Source organism: Rhineura floridana, chromosome 3, assembly GCF_030035675.1.
Source record: "Rhineura floridana isolate rRhiFlo1 chromosome 3, rRhiFlo1.hap2, whole genome shotgun sequence".
In the NCBI taxonomy this organism is placed as follows: domain Eukaryota; kingdom Metazoa; phylum Chordata; class Lepidosauria; order Squamata; family Rhineuridae; genus Rhineura; species Rhineura floridana.
This window is the reverse complement of record NC_084482.1, coordinates 621,424-642,225: the sequence shown is the minus strand read 5'-3', so window position 1 is coordinate 642,225 and position 20,802 is coordinate 621,424. Positions and strand designations below refer to the sequence as shown.

The following is a 20,802-nucleotide window of genomic DNA, read 5'->3' as shown; positions in this document are numbered from 1 at the left end:
AAAAACAGTAAAAACACTCTAAAACATAATAAAAACAATCTTTAAAACATATTAAAACAAAACATCTTTAAAGACATCTTTTTTTTTAAAAAAAAGAAGCTTTAAAAACATCTTAAAAGCAATTCCAACACAGACTCAGACTGGGATAAGGTCTCTACTTAAAAGGCCTGTTGAAAGAGGAAGGTCTTCCGTAGGCACAGAAAAGATAACAGAGATGGCGCCTGTCTAATATTTAAGGGGAGGGAATTCCAAAGGGTAGGTGCCGCCACACTAAAGGTCCGTTTCCTATGTTATGCGGAGCAGACCTCCTGATAACATGTTATCTGCAGGAGGCCCTCACCTGCAGAGCGCAGTGATCGACTGGGTCTATAAGGGCTTTGTACACCAAAATCAAAACCTTGAACTTAGCCCGGTAGCTAATGGGCAGCCAGTAAGAATCTATTTTTGGCTTTTGGGGGGGGGTGTTGCTGCTACTGCTGCTTCTCCCATTCCATCCCTTCCTGGACCCTGTTGCTCTTCCTCCTTCCAAACCTGCCGTCAGACAAAACTGATGTTCTTTTCTTGTCAGTCGATAGGGGAGAGAGCCTAGGTAGCACCAGACAAATAGCTCCCTCAGCCTGCACCTTGGTGGTTACTTGAATTAAAGGCACTTGCCACACGCTCACTTCCCCAGAAAATGCACTTTGCCCATGTGTTGTTTTTGGTGCCACCATTGGAAGTGGGTTTGTTACTGAACCTGAGAAAGAACAGAGGGGGGAGAATCAGCAGCTGCACCTGCTGCATCTGTACATTGGACTCCAACTCCCATCAGTCCTCCTAGCCAATATCTTCTAGAGAGGCTCACAGGTTCCCCAGCACTGGTATAGATAAATTCCCCAGGTTGCAATCTGGGAAGGGCCACAACTCAGTGGTAGAGGTCATGCTTACCCACCATCCCCGGGTGGGACTGGGAAAGACTCTGAAACCCCAGAGAGCCACTGCCAGTTAGTGTAGTAGAGTCTAAGTAGACAATACTGTGCCAGATGTATAAGGCAGATTCCTATATTAACCTGACAACCCTAGCCAAATGATGGCATTAGGCACGCATAAGCCTTGTGTACGGAACCATTCTTTTGATGCCAATGATGTTAACTCTTGTCAGGAGCATGTGTAAGTCCAGCACCTACAATAGGTATCAGCAACAGTAGTAGGTATGTAGCCACTGTGAAACACTGGAAACACACATACCACCAATGGTATGGGAATAGCAGCATATATACAATCAACTACCACTGGAGTGATGTCATTTCTGGTATTAACTCCTCACATGCCAGTGTTTTCCCTGGTGCTTTTAACATCCTATTTTGTATACACGTGAATGACTCTAAATGTATGGGGGGGGGACATTTTTAAAATTCTCTCCTCATAAGTCCAAACATTTTCAGGTTCTCTTACAACCCGTTTTGACTGATCAAGAATCCAGTTTTTCAGAAGCAACTGAGCAAGCACCTCCTACTGCTACTACATATTGACTATTATATAAAACAATTAAATTAGGGTGGTCCAATGGAAAGGAGGACAGGGCTCTTGCACCTTTTATAGTTATTATCCTCTTCTGCACAACTATGAAAGATACAGGAGCCCTGACCTCGGGCCTAACTATACCTAATTGCAAAATCCATATTCAGTTGGTGGCCTCGAGATCCAGACAGGTCCTGTTTATGGTCAGATTATTGTGAAAACCCTATTATCAAGTATCCATATGTGTGTGCTTTTTTAAAATCTAAATTGCTTTAGCACTGGCCACTCCCCTAAGTCCACCCCTTTTCAGTGATTGGTCCATAACGGTTGTTTGCTTTTGACACACTTTTCCAGAAGAGTGCAGAAACATGTATCTTTTTTTAAATTCCCATGCATGCGCAGGTTTCTGGATGTGCTATTGGGTGGGAAGGAGACAAAGGGCTTGCCATACAATGGAGGAACGCTCATGGACCACCTATTGGAGGAAAGTCCATGACATTACATCTGAGCACACAAACATTAATGCGATTGATTATCGGTTTAGGAAAGCATATCGTTTTTTCTGTGGTATTTCTAATGCGGATTTGTGAATGTGAAAATCCATACTAGCTTGCAACATCACATGAACAATGGTGTATTAATGAGGCCACAAAGCTATAACATTGCAGATTATACAGTTGTATGGACAGGCCCCTCTTAGTGCTAGAAATGCAAATCTATTGCCCCCCCCCTGCAAAAAAACTAAAAAGGTGATTGTTTGACATGTGCAGTGCATATAACATTGCTATATGTGTTATTAACGCATCTTAATATACATACCTTTCTCACACATTAGCACCCAGTGTGTCCAAGTGCTCCCCACTCCTACTTTTAAAGCAGAAAATTTACTTGTAAATAGAATTGTCAAATTTTCAAGCTGCCTCTGCTCCTGTGCTGTGGCATTAACTGCAGTTTCATCTGTAGGAATTGGAAGGTGATAATGTTCCTCTCCTAACCTCTGAAAATATCACCCACTGATTTCTACAGACTGTCCTTAAAAGTCGCGGGAGCAGGCTAGTCTGTAAGTAGCTTTTCGCAAGCCTCTTTCCCCACCCTCCACACTCGCATCTACAATATGTGGTCAACTATGTCCTATTTTACAGGATTGTTGTAAGGATTACAATTTAGATAATGTATGGGAAGCACTTTGAATGTTTGAAAGCACTATACAATTTTTAAACAGTCTCATATATTAAATACATATTACATAATTATATATTCAATAGTGCTTATTATTAATAATAATAATAGTATTATTAATAGTAGAATAGTATTATTAGGAGAAAACCGATCTTGCTTGTCCTCTCTACAGCTTCTTCAAAAGGCGGGGGATGGAAAAAGAAGGACCCAAGAGCCCGGCCGACAAGCTGAGAGAGAGGGGGTGGGCAAGAAGGGGAATAGGGAGCGCCCCCTCTTGGAGGAAGGGTTGCCGTGCCGGCGCCGTCGGCACACCTCCTTCCTGCATCCCGCGCACAGCTGGATCACATCGACGCCTGGGCGGGCGGACGCGATGGAGGCAACTCGCCAGCTCCGCGGCTCGACCCGGCTGTCTCCTGCTGCCGCCGTCGCGCGGGCTGCAACAGGCGGCTGAGAGGAGCCCGCGCCGTCGCTACAGCCGTCTCCGGGAGCCAGGAGGTGAGTCCGGAGCCCAGCTGCCCCAAGGCGCCCGCTCTCCCCCGTTCCTTCTCCGCACAGCTTTGCTTCTCTGGGCCAGAGACTATGTCTCCTCTTTTCCCGCTCCTACCCAGATCTGTTGTAGGATGTTCTCTCTCCTTTTCTCACCAAACTTTCCTCCTTGAGGCTGGCTCGTCTGCTGCATTTCTTTTTTCCCTCCGATACCCATCTTCTCGGGCGTCCCCTTAATTCCAGTCCCTTGAAACGACCACGAGCCTTCTTTCCTGTAAATAAGTGCATCACTCGCGCTCTCCTTTGTCAGAGTCTTCTCCTCCCCTTGCAAACGTTTGCCCTCCGCTCTCTCCACCCCAGGCCGAGGTTGTCTTCAGTCCCTCCCTGCCTTTGCAGATCCTTCATCCCCTCACTCGCTCTCGGTGCAAAACCCTGCCAATGCAGTTCTTCCCCTGCTGGGGTTCCACATTCCTTCCTTCCTCTGCAGACCATTTCCTCTCTTTTAGACTACTGCCTTCTGTTCTTCCAGTGTTGATGCACACACCCACTTCTTTCCCACCCTGGCTCGGATTTATCTTGTGCTCACCCTTCCTCCCCACCTCAAGAGAGGCAAAAGAGCAGGGGCGTCTTCATTGGTTCGGTACTTAAAAGACTCTGGGCACAGGCCGCTGAGACAGATCTGCAATGCTAGTTAATATGTATAGATGTAAATTTAGGCTGAGGTTCAGGAGTCGAACAAATTCCATTCCTTGCTGCCAAGACGCACTGAGCTATTAGGTGACAGAATGCTAAATGTTGATTAGGCCTTTTGCAAGTTAAAATGGTGGGAGGGTGGCTAGGGTCTCACACTGACTCTGCCCTTTGATGTGAACCCAGCTGACCTGTAAGAAATTACTTTAAATCATATTTGCTAGTTTTTAAAATTGGTGGAGAGAGCCAGTGTGGTGTAGTGGTTAAGGTGCTGGACTATGACCTGGGTTCAAATCCCCACCCAGCCATGAAGCTCACTGGGTGACCTTGGGCCAGTCACTGCCTCTCAGCCTCAGAGGAAGGCAATGGTAAACCCCCTCTGAATTCTGCTTCCCATGAAAACCCTATTCATAGGGTCGCCATAAGTAGGAATCGACTTGAAGGCAGTCCATTCCCATTTTCAAAAATGATGGCAGACATGGGGATTGAGGTCCCCTCAGCCACCCCCTAAGAATGCGATGGCAAAAGGGAGGAGGGGGAATCACCTCAAGTGTTTAGATTTAATGCCCAACACAGCCTTTACTAATCTGTAAGCGTTAATGCTTAGGTCATTGTGTATATTGGTAGGAAAATACCTTTTGGTGGACATGGGAAATTCTATATTGCAAAGACTTCAAAAGGAGGGAGTGGCAGAGCATCTCTGTATCCTCAGCATACAGAGACACATTGCACCCCCCTGCAGAATCCCTGATACTGAAGGACAGTCTACTTCATGCATTACAGCGAATATCAGAAATTGTCCTCACTGTAGCAGTAGTATCTTTGAGGACAGTGTTTTACTTTTCTCTGAAGGAGTGAATGACAGCCTTTTGCTTATGCAGAAGAATGTGGATGTGAAGGGGTGCTCTCTTTTCTTGAATATAGATGGCATTTCTGTTGTGTAAGGCAGCTCTGTAATTGTGGTCCAACTTGAGGGAACTCCGCAGAATGAGTTCAGAATGAGGAGAGTCCATAAGTGGGTGCAGAAGCAATGAGCTTATTCAAAGTAGGCAAATGGGCTCCAACAGCGGGGCAGGTTTTGGGCCCCAGATAGCCCAGTGTTAGGGGATCTGCATGTGTTAAGAAAATGTAAGCTCTGAATGAACAGGAGAATATCCTTTTTTTTAAAAAAAAAAAATCAAGGTCTGTGCTGACTGTTGAGAAGATTCGTAGGACTGTATCTTCTCAATGGAACTCAGAATAGCTTTGATTTTAAAAAGGGGAACTTGCATTCTCTTAACATACGGAGGTCCCCTAATGAAGGGTGTTTGTGGCTCAAAGCATACTTGCCTGTTGGGAGCGATTTTTCTGCTTTGAAGAAATCTGTTTCTGAACCACATATGGACTGTTCTTGTGCTGAGTTTTACAATCCTCATGTTAACATTCCCATTTTATGTACAGAAAACTCAGGCTCTGATGAAGATAGTGATTTAGCCAATGGCACTTTTGGTGCATTCTATCAGTGTTTTACACAATATGAATGCTAAGTACATTTTGACAGTTCACTGTGCGCGACATTATCTTGATATTCTTTCCAACAACTCTGTGAAAAAGGCCAATATTTATATCCCTCTGTTGCAAGTGGGGAATGGGGCTGTGAGAGAGTGTTTTGCCCTAGGCCATTGAGAAAGTTAATGGCTGACACAAGATTTGTACTGGGTATTTCCTTGTCTGTCTGTCTGTCTGTCTGTCTGTCTGTCTGTCTGTCTGTCTGTCTGTCTGTCTGTCTGTCTGTCTGTCTGACTCACTCACTCACTCACTCACTCACTCACTCACTCACTCACTCACTCACTCACTCACTCACTCACTCACTCACTCACTCACAGCTTTACAATGCCAGTGCTTTTAATCAGCTGCATGGCTATAATTGAAAATTCTCAGGACTGTATAGGATTTGACCTTGAAACCTAACCACAAATGTAATGTCTGGGTACCACAAAGCTTCTCTTAACTTAATCATTATTTCTTTTGGCACAGTAAGCCAGCCTATAGTTTTTGAGGAAGTGTATTCCCTTAACGTATTGAATATTACATCTATTTTTTGCTCCCAGGCTTATAATAACTGCAGGCCTGTCTCAGATCAAAGACACTTCTAGACCAGCAAGGCAAGTCCTACCATAAATCATGGCAAAGTGGCATGCTTCAAGTGGCACCATGGAGTAAGGGAGTAGATGAAGGCAAGAACTGGTGCCTGAATGGTGCAGCAAGGATTTTCAAAGAGTAACAAGTCAGGATTCATTTGGGCTCCACTCCAGGCAGTGAAATGTTTTGGACCGACGGTGTAGTGACCAGTCCAATATTCTCTGTAGTGGATGGCCAGCTCCATGCACCTAGAAGAAGGTTGTGATGGAGACAAGAAGTCCCTGTGGTTTGTTCCTGGCATCTAACAATTGAAGGTATACTGCTTTTGAACATCTTAGCTATTATGACTAATAGTTTCTGGTCAGCTTGTCCACATTGAATTTGTCCAAATCTTTGAAAAAACCATCTGAGGCTTTTTGACATGGGTTGTGTTTCTCACCACTTCCTGCAATGTTTGGGTTGTTGTTGTTTTAAATCAAATTCAGCCTCGTGAGTGGAAGACTGACAGTAGCAGGGAGGGGGCTTGTTGGTTAACTCTTTTCTCTCTGGACCTTTTAATGTTGAAAATAGCCCCTCTCCCAGCCTACTTTTCATCTTGCAAAGAAAAAGATTTGAAGGTAAGATACTTGCACAAGTAGGTGTCAAGTGTAGTTTCTCTCATTCTGAGCTGGTGTCTGTCATAACAACCTGAAGCCATTCTTTCTTTTAGTATTGCGTATTATGTGAAGCAAAACTTCCTTTCATTTGTCTTTGTAGTTTGGCTAGTCAGTTTGACTCATTGATCCAGAGTTTGTTGTCTTCCCTGGAGTCACTTTCCCTCCGTTTTAAGTTGCCTCTGGTCCCCAGATCTCAGAAGTTTCTTTGCAGTCAGATTGTTATTAAGACTGACAGTTTTCTGTGTCAGTTTCTCTCCCCACCCCTCCAGGCTGTCCTTTAGAAATCATCTTCAGAGGGGCCAAAAGCTGAGTGGCTGAGCCCAGGTAAACAGGTCCCAGGTTCAGTCCCTGGCATCTCCAGGGAATATCAGTCAGAGATATCTCATATGGCAGGTAGAAATAGGGGGCTTCGGAAAAGATGAGAGAGGAATGCACATCTTTATTCTTTTTTGGGAGGGGGTGAGTTTTTGTGGGCCTTCACATCTCTAGCATTGGATAACTGTTGTCAGAGTAAACAGTACCGGCCTAGACAGACCCATAGTCAGACTTGGTATAAGACAGCTTCATATCTTCCCCTTCCCTTCCTTTGAGTCACAGCACTGCATTTGTGTGGCTGAAATGTCGCATTGCACTGTATGAAGAAGTAGTTCTTTCTGACTTTCTTCCACTCATCAACATGGTTACAAGAGAGGATGAAAAAGTCTGTTTTTTTTTTTTAAAAAAACTTGAGCATTGTGTTTCAATTAGTCATCTTTTTTCCATAAACTAAAAAGTCCAGCCTCTTAGGGCTTATCCTCATGTGACAAGTATCTCGCTGCAAATACACTCCTATTACCTTCGAACCACATAGCAGACTCAGTTCAAGCTGCAAAAACTGTGTTTTCTAGCCATACCAGTGGGCACTCCAGTGTGTTGGATTAATTCTGATGTTTGTTTGTGGCCCCATCTTCCAATCTGATATTTGCACTCCCTCTGTTTGCAGACGAACCAGGTATGTGTGATTGTGCACTTCCAGAGCAGTGAGGGGCGGAAACAGCACAGTGGCCAGACTCTCCTTGTTTGTTTTCCAGATATCTGGAAAACTGCACATCCTAAAACTGATGTTCCAAATGTAGACTTTTTAAATGCAGCTTGCCTGTGGTGTTTTCTTTTTTTGCACAAATCTGAGGGATCAAAAGAATACAGTATATATCTATATGTATATCTATATCTATCTATCTATATATCTATATCTATCTATATCTATATCTATATATACACACATACATATAGATACATACATACATATAGATACATACATACATATAGATACATACATACATATATACACACACACACACACACACACACACACATATATATATATATATACACACATACACACACACCCTCTCTCTCTTCCCTCTCCATTCATGAGCATGCTGAATAGTTACAAACACAGCTGGAAAAGAAATTAAAACATGGAGGAGATATTGGGTATAGAAAGGAGAGAGGGCTTAGCAGAAAATGACAATTGATCCACCCACCCCAAAATACTTAAACAAGTAATCTGTTTCTCTGAATGGAGTAGTTTGGAGCCCAACTTAACGGATTTTCCATGTATTGGGTAAACCCAAATTGACAGGCGAAAAGCATTGAGATTAGTGTTTCAGGGTAACATGTAGACTATACAAATTAAATGGGAATGCAAACAGCTGCAAACACACAGTTAGCTCCAGTGTGGACAAGCCTCTAGTAATTTTGGGCTGCAATCCTATTCTCACTTACCTGGGATTTGCTTTGGAGTCGCTATACATGCACTGTTAGTTACTCTCCCCCCTATAGAAATGTGGGAGGCTGCCTTATACCAGGTCAGATTATTTGTTCATATAGCCCTGTTTTGTCTGCTCTGACTGGCAGGACGTTTTGAGCAGAGGGCATTCCCATCTCCTCCTATCTGATCCTTTTCGACTGGAGACACCAGGGATTGCACCTGGAATCTTCTGCTTAAAATGCATGTGCCTGTTGCTGACTTATGGTCCCTCCCCATAGCCACAGCATCTTTTCGAGCTCCTGAATATCCTTTTGGAGATGAGGTCATTGGAAATGTACACAGTTTTCCAAGTGCAGTCACACCATAGATTTATATAATGGCATTATGCTAATGGCAGTCATATTTTCAGTTTGTCTCCTAATGCTCCTCAGCACTTGAGTTTATAGTTTTTACTGCCACGTCATTTTGATTTGATGTCATCCTCAACTCAGCACTGACCCAGGGAAAACCCATAATGCAGGAAAAACCCTTGAGTGAAGTGTACATATTAACCTGGCCTCTTTGAGGACTGTCAGATACTTCTCAGGCAATTTTAAAAAGCCAGTGTTAAATATAACCAAATCAACTTTTAAAATGCATTTTGGTTTATATACATAACACAGGAGTAGAGAATGTGGTGCCCTCCAGTGGAAGTCCCTACACCCATCAGCCCAAGGCATCATGGCCCATGGTCAGGAATGATGGGAGTTCTAGTCCAGCAACATCTGGAGGGCATCAAGTTGTCTACACCAATAGTACATAGACATAGACTTGTGCTTGATTTCCAAGTTACTGAACTCAGAAAAGTGGTTCAAGTTCTTTCTAGAACCCACATTCATCTCCCTCACTGCAATTTCTATAAAACAAGGAACTGAGAAGAAACTAGTTGAGTGCAACTTGGACAAGTTCCTTCCTTCCCTCCCCCTCTTCCCTTAGAAAGGCCAGGTGATGCTACATTCTTGGGAAAGAATGTACTCTGTGTACTCTGGAGCAGTTAGGGAGCAGCAGCAATTCTGAAACATCCCCTTCTCAGAAAGTCCCCGGATAGATAATGCCATTAGGACCTGACCTCTCCCTGAGCTGTTTGTTTTAGACACTCCACAGCTCTGCCCTTTAAATCAGCTGTCATTCAAAGGCACACAGAGACCAAGGACTTTTCCACTCACTTTATCACAATCTGCCAATCAGACTATCTGGAAAGCACCTATGGAATCTTTTATCCATGCGCATGTGCGTGCACGCGCGCGTGTGCACACACACACACAATATCTCCCCCTCCCTCCCCAACTTGTGGACTACTGCCTTGGGAGAGATCCTTTTTTCCCCTCACCCCACCCCTTCCTCCTGCTGTCATTCCCTTTCCCAAAGGCCCGTGCCAAATCTCAGCCCAGCAACAAAAACCATCTGTTGATATCCGTGGCCTGCGCAACCACATTCCCCAGACTTCGGATGTGCTAGAGAGGCTTGGGGGGTCTGTTTCTGATTAAGCAATTGCAGCTGTTCAGATCAGGCTAGGATTGTTGTCCTGCCATGTGCTGCAAAATGTCCCCAAGGCAGATAAATGAAGAGATGGACAGCAGGATATTTATCACTGGAAATTAGACCAGGAAGAAATAGCTGTTCTCCGCCCACATGTGCTATTTAGGAACCTGGAGGAACTCTCTCCAGCTAGGATGACCTCATCCATTATAAGTAATCTATCTGCTCCACCCTAATACTCCCACAGTCTTTCTCAACTTCCACAGGGCAGGAAGCGGCTTCATGGCATTTGGCTCTGAAACAAAGGTGTCCTTCTTGGCTGCTTGTGGATGGGACGGAGGTCAACAAGGGTGGGTGAGTGGGTGGACAAGAAAAGTCCATGCTGTATGTACAAAGCTCAGATCAGCATCAGGCCTGCAGGGACAGAAGTGGGTTAATGCAGAAATCAGTATCGAGTAGGGGCTCTAGTATTTGCCTCTGGTGTTCCAGACATGGGACAGATGCTGGCTCTTCAGTTGAGACTGGCTGGAAACTCTGCAGTGGGCAGAAGGGATGCTCTTCTAACTTGGACCAGTGGCTGATGGCTGTATGCCCATGCCCATGCATAGAGCCAACAGCCACCTCGTCTTTCATTGATGGTCAGCCATAGCAATGACAATATTGCTCTTACAAGAACCACTTTTCATGGTGGGAATGTGAGTTCCTTTCTTCCTTTGTTCTTGAGGTGCACGTTATGCTCCCATGTAGGGGAATAGTAAATTACTGAGGGAGTGATGAGAGCCCCTTGCTCAGGCTGGCTTTTGTGTATGTGTGAGGTGTGTGTGTGAATGAGAGAGACAGACAGTGCATTCTCTTTTACTCTGGACTGCTCAGTCGCTCATTGTAGGGCAAAGGCTGGAACATATCAAGAAAGGCTGAAAATGATTAAACGTATTTTAACCCTGGTGTAATGCCATTTTGAATTTAAGAGTGGAAGGGGGCAAGGTTCAAAGTCCCAGTCTTGGATGCATTTAAAATAAAGAACATAGCAGTTTTAATCAACACATGTCAGGTACTCACCCCATTTTGAAAGACAACGGGTTTGCGCATTTAGCATGCACACCTAGTAGGTAGGCCCATTTAATGGTTTATAATGGGGTTGGGGAACCTAAGGGTCCCCAGATGATTTTGGACTGCAGCTCCCATCATCCCTGACCATTGGCCATGCTGGTTAGGACTGATGGGAGTTCTGTAACTAAATACCTGATACCTTATAAATAACAATATGTGCTCAGTGCATGAAATGAATTAGCTGATCAAAGAGACTGGTGTTCACACATGGCATGAAATGTCATTCCATGTTCATCCTATTTAAATAGTACTCCTGCGTTGGGGGGGAAAGGGGGTTACCATTTTCAGATTTCTGAAAGGCTGCCAAAAGGGGAAAAGAGAGAGCTGCTTACTAGGTGGGAAGGGAAATGTGGAAGGAAGGAGAAGAAGCTATGGGTTTAAGTGTACCAAAAATCTACAGATGTTGTAAAATATTAATAGGGATTATAAAGACTTGAGAGCAGTGGTTTTTCCAACTCCTTGTCCTGCAGGGATCCTTTCTACATCAGTTTGTCTGCTGAGGAACCATGGAGCTCAACATTCCCTTGTAACTGCTTGTTGCAGGGGCAGATCAGTAAAGGCAAGCAAGCTGTGTTTTTTGACCAGGTTTTCATGAACAAGCACCAGGTTTCCTGCAAACACAGTTTGAAACCCACTGCATTAGAAGATATCTCCAAACCTCGCAATGATCTCTATTACATTGAAAGCTGACCACATAGCAACACAATGAAATGTCAAAAGTGTAACCTGTTGGAAAGAAGAACCACATGTACAAGCATGAAGGGGCTGCACTTCTGAGAATTATTTAGATTAGAGATAATGGTGCATAGACTGAATGTGACCTGGTGCTGTGGAGTTCCTGTGGGTACCACGGTTCAAGGGAAAAGGGAACGCAGTTTGGAGGAGAGCATTAAAACCACAGAAGGAAAGGCTGGAAGAACTCAGTCTATTATCTGAGGAAAATATTATGGGCTGTATCCAATGCTAGTCCTACTCAGAGTAGACCCATTGAAATGGATAGACATGACTAACTTAGGTCTAGTCATATCAATAGGTCTTTTCTGAGTAGGACTAGCACTGGATACAACCCTTAGGTGATGAGATGAAGTAGAGTGTGTTGCAAATACCTACAAATGGTAGGCCCTGAGGGTAGGGCAGCCTTTCCCAACCTGGTGCCTTGGCTGGAGCTGATGGAAGTTGTAGTCCAAAACATCTGGAAGGCACCAAGGTGGGGAAGGCTGGGATAGGACAAGAAGTGAAAAAGTGGTGTTTTTTTTAAATCAGGAAGATAGGTCTAGGATTAAACACTTAACCTTCCTAGCTAAACCTCCCTCACATTGGGAGAAGCTGATTAAGGAGGTGGTGGCTTCTCTTTATCCTTGGAGGCTATGAAAAGAAGGTTGGACGTGGTCAGAGATGCTTTAAGTATTGGATACCATTGTCATATCTTGAAGAAGTGGGTCAGCTGAGTTGATCCCGCTCCACCAAAACAATGTACTTCACTGGCTCTTATCTTATCCAACTCTGTGATTCCTGTTAACAAGCTTATGCTAGGGTAAAATGGTTCTGAATTGTTAAGAACAACAGACTAAGTGCTTGTGGGCAATCTTCCCTGGATGTGTTGAAGAAGTATCTGGCTGGAGCCTGGGATGCTTTTAAAGCTAAGGAATCCCTCCTGGTTAAATATGAGTGAGTCCCTAAACTCAATCCAGAAATAATCAGGAGTAAATGGAAAGTAGAAGAGAACTATTTTTAACCTGACAGGCAGGAATGTAAGAACATACAGTTGCTTTGCAGACACACTTTAAAACAGGACCTAACTGAATGTCAAAAAGGGCGTCAGAACATTTTAAAGGAAGCAAAGATGGCAAAAGTGCTCCCTCCTTTGCAGTACCCCTATTGTCCTAGATGGAATGCGCCAGTCGCTAACACCCAGTGAAACAGAAATGGAGCGAGAAGCCCCTATCCTGGTGGTCATCAAGGGACCCTCCTAGATAATAGAGTAAGATTTGTTTTCTGTTGCTCCAGATCAGAGATGGGGAACTTAAGACCTGGGGGCCATATGCAGCCCTCCAGGCCTCTCTGTCCACACCCCCTTCCAAACCACTCTCCTCACCCACCCTGCTTTGAGTGTTTTTGACTGGCTAGAATGTGTTATTGAATTCTAATCATGCTTCTTCTTTGCCTGGATGAAGGATGGAGAGAAATGTGTGAGTGTGAAGAAATTAGCCTACTATACAAAGGTAAAATTCACATGTATTGCTTTGCTTAGTTTTGCCTCTGGCTCTGCCCACTACTGTCATGTGGCCCCTGAAGGGTTGCCCAGAAGCAAATGTGGCCATCTGGCTGGAAAAGGTTTCCCAGCCCTGAACTAGTGGGTGCAAATTATAAGGAGGAGATTTCAACGAAACATTAAGAGAAACTTCCTGATGGTATGAGCTGTTCAACAGTGGAACTTTCATCTGCCTTTTGAAGATGATGGACTCTCCTGCATTTAGAGGTTCTTAAGCAGAGGCTGGATGGCCGCCTATCAAGTATGCTGTGGCAGCAGATTTCCTGCATTAGCAGGGTGATGGAGTAGGTAACCGCTGAGGCCCCTTCTGACTCTACAGTTGTGTTTACCTCAAGTAAATGGCATGTCTCCCTTTCAATACCCTGAAATTTAGGGGTAAAGTTTAGGTTATACCCAGAGTCGTGGGCTGGCTCATGCAGCATTCTCCCACCACCTCCATAACTATGACGTGCTAACTGGCAGGGTTACAATGAGAATACATGTTAAAGGGTTATAGGGTGAACAGCACAGAGCACCCCTTGTTTGTAAAAGAGGAGCCAGAGTTGTCTGGCTCACAAGCCACTACATCAGCAGTAGTCAAAATGGGCCAAGAGCTCACCATCTAATATTGTGAATGGTAAATAATCTCATGTTGTTGTCATTGGACTTTTATTTATCAAAGCCTATACTGTGTCTCATACTGAAGCTGAAGATGCACTCTGAATCAAAAATGTGAAATGAAGTATAATGTGTTCCATTAAATCTTCCACAAAGGGTCTCGCCCAAACCTTGCTGCACTGAATGCTTTGTTTGAGTGCTAAGACCACCTCTTGCTCAAAACTGCAAAGAAAGAGCATCTTGCAATAGAATCCTGTTTGTATCAAGTTTCCAACTCAGGTAAATTGGCTGCCTAGCCAAACTCTATAGGTAGAACCCTGCTGGTTCCAGTGAGTCTCCACCTCTCTCTTCTGAAAATGGGGGCCATGACACTAGTTAAACCCCACCCCTTTTTACTATAAGACCTGGTGGGAGCTGCTTGAGTGTTTTTTTAAATTCAGCTTCAAAACGATTTAGCAACTGATCATCAGATCAACCCGTTCCCCCTCCAGGTGTGGCTAATGGAAACGCATTGATCTGGCAACTAATGTTTCACAGCCTCTGTTTCTGTATGACAAAAGGGAGGTTGCAGTGGGTAGTGCTCCAGCAAGGACACAAGAAATTCTGGGAATTTGCTCCCTAGCTTCTTGCTTACAATTGTCAAACCTCTGAAGTGTGATTGAGACCCATGCATTCCTAGGAAACCTTTATGACATAATCTTCTGTCTGATTAGCTCTTCCCTTTTTCTTGTGTTTTTTATAGAGCCGAGTTTAGAAATGTGTGTTCTCTTCCCATCCCTACCACTTCCTCAAGACTGAGAAGATGAAAAATCCTCACACATACTGTCTTGTGGCAAGATAACTCCATTGCCTTGCCTCCTAGGACAAGATAGACAAGAGCAACCCAACTTCAAAGTGGTTATTTGGGGTGGCATTTTGTTTCTTGATGCACCAGTGAAGCACCACATGATCCAATGGGCTGGTTTGCATGTCATTTTAAACTGCAATTCAGCTTAACTGTGGTTTGGGGTGAGCACTTAGCATGTTCGTACACACTGCTGAAACTGCAGGCACTTTAGTTCTCTCTCTGCTCCTGCTGATTTGGCCCTCTCCAAACAGACCATGAACAGTAACCAAGGTTTGTTTTTTACTTACTGCTCATGGTTTGTTTGGGGGAAGCCACAAGCCTGGGTTCAGATGTAATGCTAAGCCAAACCATGGCTTAGAGCCCAGTAGTGTGGCAGGATAAGGGAAGGAGTAAAGTAGTCATAATTCTTTCCTTGTTCACCTTTAAATCATAGTTAAATTTAACTATGTTAATTTAAACTAACTGCTGACTATGTTAAATTTAGCTATGCTGACATGCAGACGAAGCCAATGTCCCAATGTACTTGATCATACAAATACTGCCTATCAAGTGAATCACTTGAGTTGCTTGTGGAATTTGGCCATCTGCAACTAAACCAAACTCTCTTATACAATATGTCATGTCTGTTCTTAGCTAACTCCCCTTTTGGTGCTTTTCATATTTTTTCCAGTTTTGCTAAAACTAGGTACTGGAAATCAGCAAATGCTTGGTTGAATAAATAGATCTCCAACAAGCATCAAAACACAACTAAGATTGGCACTTGTACTTAAGGGGGAAGGTAATTCCAAAGGCTAGATGCCACAACAGAAAAAATTCCCTGGTTGCTGCAAGATGTACATGCGCAGGCAACAAAGCAACCAGGAGTGCCGGATCTGTAAATCTCAGTGAAGCAGGTCATCATGGGAGAAAATGTTCCTTCAGGCAACCAGATCTCAAGTTGTTTAAGACTTTTTATGTCACTAACATTAGCTTGAACCTGGCCTGGTAGCATACTGGCAGCCAGAACAGCTTCCTGAACAGAGGTGTCACATGCTCATAGTAAGTTGCTCCACTTAGCAGTCTAACCAACAAGATGTGCATTGGCTGCAGCTTCTGGGCCAGACCACAAATAGTGCATTGCAGTAATCCAATCTTGAGGTTACCAACATGTAGCCAGACTATCTCTGTCCAGGAATGGCCGTATCTGGTGCATTTGTCAAAACTAATAGAACATACTCCTAGCCACTGTGGCCATTTGGGCCACCAGTAACAATGATGGTTCAAGGAGTACCCTAGATGTGAACCTGATTATTTGGGGGAGTGCAAACTCATCCAGACCAAGGAATCTACCAACCTGCAGAGCTGGTCCAGGAGGACACCATAGTTAACAGTATCAAAAGCTGATGAGAGATGAAGAAGAATAAAGAAGGCTGCATTCCCTTGTCTCTCCCAATCAGGGGTGCAGTCATCCATGGGGTGTTAGATCCCTTACTTTTTGGAGAGCAGGGTCCCAGTAGGGTCCTATGTCTCCAGCTAAAAGGAGATGAGTCGGCCACTGAGAAGGCTCTTCTCAGTAGCTAACACTCCTCTTTTATCCTTATTGGCTCCTAAAGATGTCAGTTGATGTGCTAGAAGGCATTAACAAGGACCTGATTCTCAACCTAGCTGCAAAAAAAGGGGGAAAGGAGGTATGGCAATGACTAACATAAAGGAACCCTGCACTTCTGAATTTGCCACTACTCTACTGCTCTTGATAAAGGTCACCCATCAGGGTAGCCAAGGTTGATTCTGTCCTGACACCAGATTGGAATGAGTCTAGATAATCCCGTTCCTCCAAGAACACATGGAGTTGAGCCACCACTGCCCTCTTAGGCATCTTACCCAGGAGAGGGAGTATTTGTGACCAGGTGGTAGTTGTCATATACTTCTGGGCAGAGCTTGGAAAAGTTACTTTTTTGAACTACAGCTCCCATCAGCCCCAGCCGGTATGGCCACTGGATTGGGCTGATGGGAGTTGTAGTTCAAAAAAGTAACTTTGCCAAGCTCTGCTTCTGGGCCCAGGAGCAGATGTACTACCCCCTCCCTGGACTCATCTGGTCAATCCCACCCAACCCTCCTCACTCAGGCTCTCCACCCAGTCTGCAAGGCCCTTTTCACAGTATATCCCTTGAGTGCTGCTGAGGTATTGCTGCTTCTCCAGTCAGCCGGAAGCAGAGTTATAGCTGCGGTTCTACCCGGCAACTAATCTATGGTGCTTTATCTCAATTACAATCTCATAATGCCTTTTCAAGGCAAAAGGAAAAGTAGGCAGCACATAATTACATCAGCCATAGCAATCGTAAGCAAAAAGTTTTCTAAGTTTGCTCACCTTCTTTAAAAATGTACAGTTAGCACACCTTGATTTGTAGCGTGTCTGTCTACCATCATCATCCCTGGTTCTGCTTAAGGGTCACCTCTCTCTGAGCCACTTTGGAGTGCCAGCATCTTCCCATTATCAATTTTTGCATGGCCAGTGGCTGCCTTACTTTGCCCTCTTTTTCCTTTGACATCAGCCAAAGGCCCATGTGTCGTCCACTGGAATTCCTACTTTACAGATGGGGAACTGAGTTTGAGAGATAGTGACTTGTCGAAAGACCTCTACTAAGTTGTTTTGGGGTTTTTTTGTGGCTGAGCAGTAATCAAAGTTATCCTGTGCAGGTCCCATAGAAGAGAATTTCCATGCCCTTGTGCAGCTCCTAAGGGATTGTTCAGGAGAGCTTTCCCAGTGAAGTGTGCTTCTGTCTGTGTCTTCTTCTCCTTCTGTTGCCCTTATATATTTTCTCTTCCCTGCCCCTTTGTTCATGTTTTATTTTGAATCTCTAGTTCATGTCTGAATATGTTTGTAATATTAAGTTATATTTAATAAATGAAAAATTTTAAGATCCACCAATGGGTTATTAGAATAATGGATGTATACAATATGCATAGAAATGTATGTATGCCATAATTCTATGGGAGCATAAAAGAAAATGCAGAATGAGGCAACTGGGCAACAGAAATCAGCTTTGAAGAATTCAGAATTCAGCTTTTGTTAAAAGAGAAGGAAAGCTAGTCCTACTAGTTGCAAAGATATGACTGAAACTGTCAAATGCTGGTGCAATCTCAAAAGAAAGAGGTGTTGCTAAATGAAATTTCTAGTGATTGTGGGTGGGACTTCTTTGCAAACATTTGCCACTCCTCATGATGTAGAAGCTCAATAAATTTCCATAATTCTATTTGCATAATTGGTACAGATTGCAGAACTTTTGCTGGTGCAGAATGTTAACATTTGCATCACAGAGCATGCTTACCCTCTGGGTCAGTTTGTGTATGTGTTGTGTGTGATGCATTGGCATGGGCCTTCAACTTATACATGGGCATGTTTGCAATCTACTACACTCTTCTGTAATGCCAGTCCATTTCTGCACTATTTGGAAATGCCTCATGCTTAAAGATACACAGATTTCCCCATCAGCCTTCCCTTCTGGAGTGCAGGGTTGAGCAAGTGATTAACGGCTGCCTGACCCGTTGGAGCAGCGGTAGTACTTCTCTGTTGCTGCCGTTGGACTCTATACATTTGTCAGTCACTTGCATACTCAAGCTATGGCTGTCTTCCACATTGACTTGTTGTCCAGCCTGCTTGTTCTTTCTTGGACTCCAATTCACCCATTGATTTGGGGAGATTCTTTATTTCCCATTCCTAACAACATGCTAACATGCTCCTGCTTTGCATGCTTTTCAGCCCCTTCCCTTGTTTTATCTTACTGTGGCTGTTGTTGCACGGTTGCTTTCCCTAGCTTGTAGCTCTTTTCTCCTCTTGGTTTCCCAGTACTTAATTCCCTTCCCTGCTCCCAAACAAGTCTTCCCTCTTGCTCCTGCTGCTAGTGACTCAACAGCCCCAAGCCATAGGCTGGGACATGCCTGGATATGATTTTGGGGCTGGCTGTGCTGGTACATCTCGGCATGCTGGGTTAACGCAGGAATTCTACCGGGTCATGGGGCAGGTGCCCAGCTGGCTGTTTCACTGAGTAAGTCTCCTCCCAGCTAGGACAAGAACGAACACCGCTTGAACAGGATGGGAGACATATCCGAGGAATCCTCAGCTGAAGAAAGGTTGGAAATGTAGCCCTTTGAAGGGGTGGGATGAGGGTGGGGATCTAGCTGGGTCCTCAAGCTGCTGCAGCCATGAAAACAGAAGTTTCTCATGGCTGCATTTATAGGTTAAGGCATAGTTCACAGAGGCGGCTTCTGCTATATGTGAGCAGCCACAGTCATTCTCTCCTTTTCTCCACAACCTGAAAACATGTGCCTGTAACCGTGTAAGGCAGGGATGGGGAACCAATGGCCCTCCAGATGTTGCTGGACTCCAATGTCCATGAGCCCCAGTCAGCATGGCCAATGGTCAGGGATGATGAGAGTTGTAGTCCAACAACATCTGGGAGGCCACAGGTTCCCCACCCCTGCTATAAAGAAGCCTTCAATAAAGCTGCAAGCAGATAAGTAGCAGGTAGTTATTTCTGTGTTTTTATGCAAAAAATTTTTTCCAATCCTTGCAATCACTGGCTGTTGTCTATATAAAGCTCGTTTTACACTAATTCTCATTGCACAATCTTGTGGCTGAGCAGTATCAGTAGCATCTTGTATGTAGGGAAAGTTGCCTGTCCAGTATAGTTCCTAAAAGTCTGCTCAGGCAGCAGGCATTCTGCATCCTCTCTACGTGGCACTGGCACTGCAAATTTAGGCAGAAGTAGTAGAAGCTGCTGAATGGATACCGTGTGCATGCATGCCCATTTGTGAGTTATCTGTGTGACATCTTGGACTAACACACTTATTTGTAGCTTGGCTTTCATAGGCAAGAGATGCATTTGAATTGGAACATATTAAGTTGCCTTATACTGAGTCGCACCATTGGCTTGTTTAGTCCACTACTGCTAACTTTGACTGGCAGCAGCTCTCCAGAGTATCAGGTTCTGAGGTATTTTCTAATCCTGCTGCCCAAGATCCTTTTACCTGGAGATGTCAGAGACTGAATAAGGATGCCTTCTACATGCAAAGCATGTGCTGTACAACTAAGCTATGGCACTGTGTCCATGATCAAAATGCAGTTCCTGAAGTCTCCATGGTCTGCATTTGCTTAGCTGTGGACATACACTAGGGTATATCAAATCTCCCTTCAAACTTATCTGGACATGCTCTAAAGCACTGTTGGTTCACACAGCGTGATCCAGTGGCCTTCCTTTCAAGTGTTCAAGGAACATTCATAGTTGCACTTTCCTGTACTTGCATCCCTCATCCATGATACTCATTAGCCTTTCCTGCACTATGATTAGGTTGTACTGCAGAAAGAACAGTGAAATTGACCAGTATCCCTACATACTTCAAGAGCATTATTAGCTACTATTGTCTGAAAGTGAGGTGTATTTTTACTGTTTCTCAGTTCTGTTGTACAGGCTGAGGCAAAGCCCTGCCACCCGACAAAACTACATCAATCCATTCATTTAGCCCTAGTCCTCTCTGTAATATTCACTGCTGCAAAATGAAGTCTGGGGGAAGCAAACGTCACTTAACTGCACAGTGCAACTCCTCCTACAGTTGGTGCTCACAAAATTGTTGGTGCCCCAGGTTTCAGTTACCTGCCAGTGTAGCCAATAATTGCTTCTCTTCATGTGTCTGCTTGTGCAGCACTTCAGATTCTACTATTATTACACCTCTCCATTTAACGAAAATAGGACTCTGTATATCACAGGTTTTCCTATTCCTCGTCTCTTGGTGTAGTCATGGGCCTTTCAGTGTCAAAACCTTCTCTGAAGTCTCAATGGCACTTTTTGATGCTACAGTTACCATTTATTATGTCTTGAGACTTCAGCATGTCTGTATCTGATTTAGGTACATTTGTATTCTCATGTTGTTTTATCAGTCACTGCCTCAATACTTTCTAGTGCTGCTCTACAAATCATTTCCCTTCCTCATGTAGACTGTTATCATCAGTCCAGTAGGATCTTGGGATCATATGTCGCTCAGTCCCTTTTGCAGGTTTACAAGCTTCATTACTATTGATGACAAACTGTTCTTCTCA

General features: G+C 44.2%; 2 protein-coding genes across 2 annotated transcripts in view; both read left to right on the top strand.

Moving 5' to 3' along the window:
* The first annotated feature begins 3,093 nt into the window (after positions 1-3,093).
* Positions 3,094-20,802, top strand: part of DNMT1 (DNA methyltransferase 1) — a 196,514-nt gene continuing 178,805 nt past the window's right edge. The window contains exon 1 of the mRNA XM_061613736.1: positions 3,094-3,174. The gene's annotated coding sequence lies outside the window, so the exon portion shown is untranslated. The remainder of the gene's footprint in view (positions 3,175-20,802) is intronic.
* Positions 18,729-20,802, top strand: part of S1PR2 (sphingosine-1-phosphate receptor 2) — a 65,224-nt gene continuing 63,150 nt past the window's right edge. The window contains exon 1 of the mRNA XM_061613741.1: positions 18,729-18,839. The gene's annotated coding sequence lies outside the window, so the exon portion shown is untranslated. The remainder of the gene's footprint in view (positions 18,840-20,802) is intronic.